Raw genomic sequence first — 7,515 nt, 5'->3', positions numbered from 1 at the left:
CTGTTATTCTTGTAATACTTTGTTTATTTCTCAAACTAAAATAATTTAACGTAACACTAAAAGTGAATGGCTTTTTCATGCAACCAATATATCACAAAAATCTGCTTGGTTTTCATCTTTGTGTACAATATTACATAATTTTAACCTTGCAAAAGTAGACAATTCTACACCAGAAACGGTTTTATACATGTAAACAGAGCTTTTATGACCACAAAAATTTTTTTTGCAAGGATGGATGGATGGATAAATAAATAAATAAATAAATAAATAAATAAATAAATAAATAAATAAACCTATTAAGTGCAATGAACATATCCTTCCTCTAGAGGGCGCTGTCTGTCTGCACTCGCCCAACCACATCCGCACCGAAAGTCCCTCCAATCAGATTTCAGAATCTACCACTGTAACCCATCTGAACCAATGAGCGACAGCCAAAAGATTTTTCTGACTGTACGGGGGGCGGGTCTTGAGGGTGATGGACGGACCCGTTTTGTTTGAGCTGGAGCTGGATATTCGGCGTGGGTTGTAGTTGAGATTTTTGGAGGTTGAGGTAGTGGGACGTACTTAATTTTTTTTTTTTTTGGTGGAAGAGAGCAGAGTCGCAGTCCACTCTTTTTTGGAGTATCCCCGTGGAAAATTCAAAGAGGTATCGTTTTATTTTCTCCTCTTTAACGTCACGTGATTTAGGTGTCTGGTTCGCAGCTTTTCGGTGGTCTGCACGTAATTTATTCGTTTTTGTTGCTGTTTCTTCGATGGTTATATACTCAAGCTGCACTATTACTACCGTATGCTAAATATAGCTCGTTGACGTGATGGCAATTGGTTTCTCAAAACTCAAATCCGTTATATTGGAAAATTAATCATACACCTAATCGATGCAAGACGCTTCATGGCGCCTGTCTCCTTCCCCCCAAATCATCACCTATGCTACCTTCACGTACCGCTGTTCCTGCCCTGGATCGGTGCGATTTATGTGAACAACTGGAAGAAACRGAACGTGTCTTTGGATGTTTACCCTTGTAGTAAACAGATTCAGCAGCTTTACAGGCAGTAATCCCTCGGCTGTGTTAACAACAAGCTAGCGGATTGGTTGTTTTTTAAAACGATGCTGACAAAACTGAGTTGCGTTTAGGTGCTTGCTGTTCAAACATCCGGCTCCAGTCTATTTTGTGGGACAATGCACGTAGCTGCGTCCTGCCTAGGCGACAACAAGCACTAGAAGTTTATTTATTTTTGATATTGACTTGGGAGACATTTATTTTTGGCCATTTGTTATTGTGCAATGTATGTAAGTTATGCTTTTTTGCCTGTAGCTTGTTCCTTTTGCAGCAGAACACATTTTATAAAACGACTAAAGATGAGTAATACTAGATTTATATGCTTTTATGTAAGGATTTATGAGGATTATTGTTGTTTACTGTTCTCTAAAAGGTTTTGGTGGTTAAATAAATAGGGTTATTTATGTCTTGTTTGTGTATAACAAAGCCATCAAAGTCATACTTTGATATGGCAAGGGCTCATCTACTTTTATCCAACATAAATCCAGGTCATTAGACTGACAAATAAAAGGGACTGAGCTGAATTTGTGTTCACTGTGTGAATAGCTATGGTGCTTCATTCAGGTCCAGAACAATTAGTTTCCCTTAAATCTTTTCTGTTTTGATAAAGTGCATCACATTTCATCAACAGCTCTTTTTTTWAAACCAATCTAAATAAATGTGACTATATAATAGATAAATATCAAGTCATCTGACCGTGTCTGTTAGATATTAACAAAATACTTTAAATATGACTCTGATTTTGGTTTTCAGTGTGTCTTGTCAAGTCCCATCCACAGTTATCAGCATCAAATGATTTGCACTGCTGCTGCCATGTTCTGTCTAAAGGAGTGAAATGTTGAATAGAAGTTGTGAGATAAAGGGCTGTTTTGGTTTCACAGCAAATAAATGTAGTTTTGCAAAATGTTATTAAGAGTGCCAGATTGCTAAATCCTCACATAAATCAAGAAACCAGTTGGGGGGCAGGGCTGRGTGGGATGTCGTACAATTTTATCACCATTAGAGTTGTGCAGATTATCAGTTTCAGCTGAGCTACAAAATMAGTAGGCTTCCATAKCATTTCYAGCTCTGCATGCGAAATAAACCATRGGCCCAATCAAAGGGATCCTCACTGSTCTGAGGTGCACACACCCAGTTTAGATGACAGCGGCTGAGATGCTTCAGGGCACAGAAAAATGTTTCAGATATTGTGATGATGTAAAAGGGAGGCAAACGAGCAAGAATGTGATTTTTTAAATTTATTTAAAGCTATATTAGAATTGGAATATTTAACATTCTTGTAATAATGTGCAGCTGTAGTGAGGCGAGGATCTGTTTTGTTCGGCTTCAACAAGTTTATTATTTATAACCCGTGAACAGTTGTTTGCACCAGTCAGCGTCTTTCAGGTGTAATTTTTTGAGGCAAATTTTTGTTGCCAGATCTGTTATCAGCAGCCACTTCATCATAGATTTGCATACTGTATTAGCATTGAATTAAACAACAGTATTCCTTTATCATACTTGTTTTTATTGAGAAAGTGTTCTTGCCCTTCCAACTATCTCAAATAAAGTTACTAAGTCTGTTAATTGGTTTGCAGGATCAGTTGGCTTCTATTTAATTACCTAATAAGAATAAAAAAGTGTTCTTAACAGAATTATTTTGCATACTAAACTATCCTCTCTAAAATACCTGTCAGTTTGTTTTTATTTTATCTGTTTAATTRTTGTTTTTAATAGAAAATGAAACATATTGGTATTTTTATTACAAAGCTAGTTGAACAGTTCTTCTCATACTAKGCATTTTATTGCATTGTTGACCCTYCACATGACAAATCAATCCAATTTAGTACCMTCAAAGGACACAGGTAATACCAACTTCCAGGAAATTCGCTTTAATATAAGGATAATGACAATTTGAATAGATCACAAAAAAAGAACATGGACCAAAACATATTTAGAACTCAGCATACTTTTTTTTTAAATGTAAGCAAACATTGTTAAATTAAGTTATAGGTGTCCCTGTCCCTTCAGGGTTGTTACTGTGCAGTTTATCTATAACCATTCATGTCATATTCCCTCTCAGACTCACAGGATGTGTTGAACAGTGGCAGCTCTGTTAAAACCACTAATGAGAAGCCTTAATTGGTTGTTCTGGTGGGGAATCTGCTCATTAAATATAACTGGAACTTACTCTGGGCTTGCCYTAATGAGGGCACGGTTGTGTTTTTGCTGAAACTTTGCATTCTGCTTTATTTTTTTGCCCTGTGGATTTTATATCACATTTTCAAAAGCATTTTCAGGAGCTTCAGATGTGAGTAGTTGAGTGAAGATAATAAAAAAAGTTTCATAAAATGAGGAAGGAATAAAAAATACCAGCAGTCTTTATGACTTCTTCAAGATACAACATTGAAAATCAAGAATTTGTCTATTTCATTGTGATACAAGCAAATTGCTTGAGGGAATCGTGGATAATTTCCTGCAGTTRGGCCTTTTATTTCCTCGTTTTCAATTTGCGAAGACTTAGATGGTATGTAGTAGAGACTCAAGGGCKCAAAAATGGGGAAAATGCCATAGTAGAGATGATGTGACAAAAACAGGAAAAGTTTTTCTCCTCAGCTAGAGGAAGTGGGTAAGATTTGAACACGAGAAGAAAGAGACTGAGCGAGCGCGACAGAGAGAGGGAAAGATATTGCTTAACCATTCGGAAAGGCTATGGGAACATCCTTGTGTGTGTCATTGTGTGCGTATGTGTGTTTTCATCTTAGCCCCAGTGGGTTCAACAAGAGCTGACCACGTCTCATCAGCTCAGACACACACAGATAACTCTACTGGCCCACTTCGGTCGCAATGAACACAGAGTTTTAGAAAAGCTTTGCAAACAGCAAACTAAAAAAAACCAACTTGGTAAATGATTAAAGTAAAGTGAGTTACAGGTTTTTATCTCCTCAGTGATCATAAAGACATTTGGGCAGTCACAYCAATAAGACGATCACATGCAGGAGTGTCGCAGTTAGCCATGACGAAGAAATTGTCGCTTGCTTTCAGGGTTGCACAGCCAGCAGTCATCACAGGGTCTGTATTCACACAGAGAAGACCAGAGAGGGATGGGTGAATGGAAACTGACAGCTTATTACACAGACGGGTGGTGCAAGGTGGGTGAAAGGAAGAGTTGGGGAGAATGTCAGTGGGATTGAGATGTAGGGAACATGTTGGATGAAGAGGGCAAAAATGTAAGAGAGAGGAGGGGTTGGTTAAAATCCAAATGAGTGTAAGTTTTAAAGGAATCTGTAGGACGCTATAAAACAGTTCTTGCCAACACTATAAATACAATGCTGTGTGAGATTAGCTTTGATCCACGCAGATGAGACAGGCCATATTTCTTAAATGAGAGCTTTTGTTGAAGAGTAAAAAGAAAACCCTTGTGTTGAATGGTAACAGTTCACATCAGAGGCAGAAAAATAGAGGGTGAGCCGCCTTTCCCAGCATGRATCCTGTTCTGAAAGAAATGATAAAGTAAAAAACAGAGACCAAGCGTGGGCCTGTGGCTTTGGCATGGAGTCAAACATAGTTAAAAAGAGATTAATCAGCACAGGGTCACGTTCTCACAGAGAGAGGCTGAACAGACCAGGGCGAGATGGGGTGAAGCCTTCATCTTTTAAAGGACATGGCAAAAGGTGCAACATGAAGAAACTTGACTCACTCATGTCAACCCAGCAGAAGAATAATTGGGGCTATGGCTATCAAATGTTTTAGTAATTGGGCTTATCGGTGGCTTGGTTGGTTAGCACCATTGCCCTGCAGTAAATAGCTCCTGTTTGACTCCTTGGGCCTGTCTGTGTAGGGTTTACATGGTTGAGCAATATTGGCATAAAATTTTATCATGATTAATTGTGACATTTTGCTGGTACAGGTAAATGTGATGATTAATTGATGACAATTGTCCTTGCGTGTGGCCTTGGTCCACATTTTTTGGCTTTCCTCGTACTCCGGCTTTAGGTGATAACCAMTGGTGGGCACCAGCCCGCTAAAGCGCAAATCCGGTAATTGCGGACCTGAATATTTCATTTGCGGTTTAGGGGACTTACTAATTTTTATAATTCATAAGCAGATTTGCGCTTTCTAAAATGAAAATGCAGTACCACTAATAACTAATTATCTACCAGTCATCGTTATCTTGAACAGCGGAAGCTATGGCTGTCAATGAATCACAACACACGTGATCTATCCAACAGCACCCTTCCAAGATAAACACACTTATTGGTAAGGTATACATCCTTGCGGACTGTTGCATTCGGCCATGGTTCTGATTTCCCACGATGCTTTGTGTCTGCTTACGTAGCAGGAAGGCAGTAGCAAAAATAGTAAACGTTTGTAATCCATACTAAAATTTTGTATACAATCGGAGCTCCTTTTTAAAAAAAAAGTTTAAATGCTGGAGCTCTAAAGCAGACTCAGAAGTGATTTAAAGATGTTATGCTGGTGAAGACTGACATCTAGTGGTCAACTGGAGCAACTAAATGGAAAACATCCTAATCCAGGTAGAAAAAAATCAAAAAAAAAAAGTAGATCCTCTGGATGGGTTCGTCTTTAGTGAAATGTTTAGTCCCTTCTCCAAGAGACTTCTTCATTCTGATGAGTTTCAGGTGAACTGGAAAACTTTAAAATCCAAGCTCTTATTTTGAAGGGAAGATACTAGTTTCCTGTTCCCCGTGCTTTCGTTTCCTGTCAGTTCTTCATGTACCCAGAATTCATCGCTTCAGTTTTCCAACAAAGAGTTTTAAAATTACTTTATTGATGCTTCTTTAATGAAAAATCTACAACAAACTAAAGAAAAAGACAAAGAAGCAGCCGAACTAGCAATCCTCAACAACGTTTTAATTTTTACACCAGGAGCCAAAGTTCTGTTTCAGGAAATCAGATCCCCAGCAATCGGCGGTTGTAGGATTAAGCTGTACAAGGGTTCATACACCACTAGTTGGCAGTATTGTGCATATTGTACATGAATTGTCAGCTAGTAAGTGTCAAATTTAACTTGTACTTTAAAATTACCTTCTGCTAATTTTTCTAAGACATAAGCGTTTTTGAAGTTGCGGACCTAAATATTTTCATAAGCGCTTTAGAAATTGCGGAGCTAATTTTTGAATTAGCGCTGCCCACCACTGATGTTTACATACATTTGTAGGGTTAGCGTTAGCTGCTCCACACTGCCCTCCACCATTGGGCTCACATGATAGTAAGAGTGTGCAATGCACAATTTTACAAAATTATGTCAACACATTACAGAAATGGCACATGAAACAATTTTGCCCAACCCTAATGCATACATGCTTTTTTTTCCAGGTATTTGGTTCCCTCACAATCCATAAACATTCATATCAGGTTAATGGGCTACTTAAATCGACCCTAGGTTTGACTGGATGATTATCTGTCCTAGTTGTCTCTATGGTGAACTGGCTGTACTTGATCCTGGCTGTGGTCTGGGGTGTATTTTGCCTCTTGCCTGGCGACAGCTGGAATGTAAGGACCCTAAAAACCTGCAACCCTAAAAAGGAACAAAAACATAAAAGACGAAGGATGGTTTGATTATCCAGGTTGTTTAGTTTTTTCATTACGGAGCAACAAGTAATGATAAATAAAATGCAGAAAACTGTAGAGTTGATCATTGTAATAGTCCTGCAATAAGCTGCTTTTAGAGCTAAATGTATTGGGAAAACGTAGGTCAATTTATATAAGTGTTTGAAAGGAAACACGAGCATCTTTGCTTGTTTTGCCTTTGACATACTTTCATATCCGTTCAAAGTATAGGCTGTGTGAGAAACAGTCATGTTAAAGATTTTCTAATGGTCACTTCAACACAGAACAAAAGCAAGTTTGTGAATGTTTTATTTGTAATCATTACCTCTTTTTAATGTTGACACATTTCTTATGAAAAACAGATGCCAGTGCTGGGATGTGGGATGTGGCGCAAAAAAACAAAACTGGAGATAACAATGGAGGGACAAAGATGTGGGGATGAGAGTTAAACTAGGCGAAACAGGAGAAGTGTTACTTTCTGCCTCCTAGATAAAGGTCAGAGGTCACTGGTCTGGAATTAGCTGATACCAGACYCCTAAATCATTTGTCTGGACATGATTTTTATTTTATTTATTTATTTTTTGCTTGCTTGAGATCCCTGCACTGCAACATTTCTTACATAATGATGTGTGTGAGTCTATGACCAGACTGATGGCAGTTTGTCCTTGAGGCGACTGAGGAAACAGCATAGTGTCCTAAAAAAGAGGCCATCTCGCTGTGCTCACCAGGGAAAACATCTAATTTTAGAGTTCAGGGTTAAAAATGGTGGGGTTAATGAATGGCAGGTTGCAATGAGTTGATGATACAGAAGAACTCACTGTTGAACATCCCTAATTAGGGGTCCAAGCCCGAGGAAGCAGGGTAACGCAGCTGCAAAGCAGCAGCGTTTCCATGTCTCCATCGG

General features: G+C 38.5%; 1 protein-coding gene across 1 annotated transcript in view; it reads left to right on the top strand.

Moving 5' to 3' along the window:
• Window positions 1-470: 470 nt before the first annotated feature.
• epb41l2 (erythrocyte membrane protein band 4.1 like 2) overlaps window positions 471-7,515 on the top strand; it is a gene marked incomplete in the record, with an annotated part of 68,659 nt that continues 61,614 nt past the window's right edge. Inside the window, 1 exon segment of the mRNA XM_014011900.1 lies at window positions 471-646.

This window comes from Austrofundulus limnaeus, unplaced genomic scaffold, assembly GCF_001266775.1.
Source record: "Austrofundulus limnaeus strain Quisiro unplaced genomic scaffold, Austrofundulus_limnaeus-1.0 Scaffold86, whole genome shotgun sequence".
NCBI classification, from domain to species: Eukaryota; Metazoa; Chordata; class Actinopteri; order Cyprinodontiformes; family Rivulidae; genus Austrofundulus; species Austrofundulus limnaeus.
Note: the sequence above shows the minus strand (reverse complement) of the source record. Positions and strands in the feature narration are given on the sequence as shown.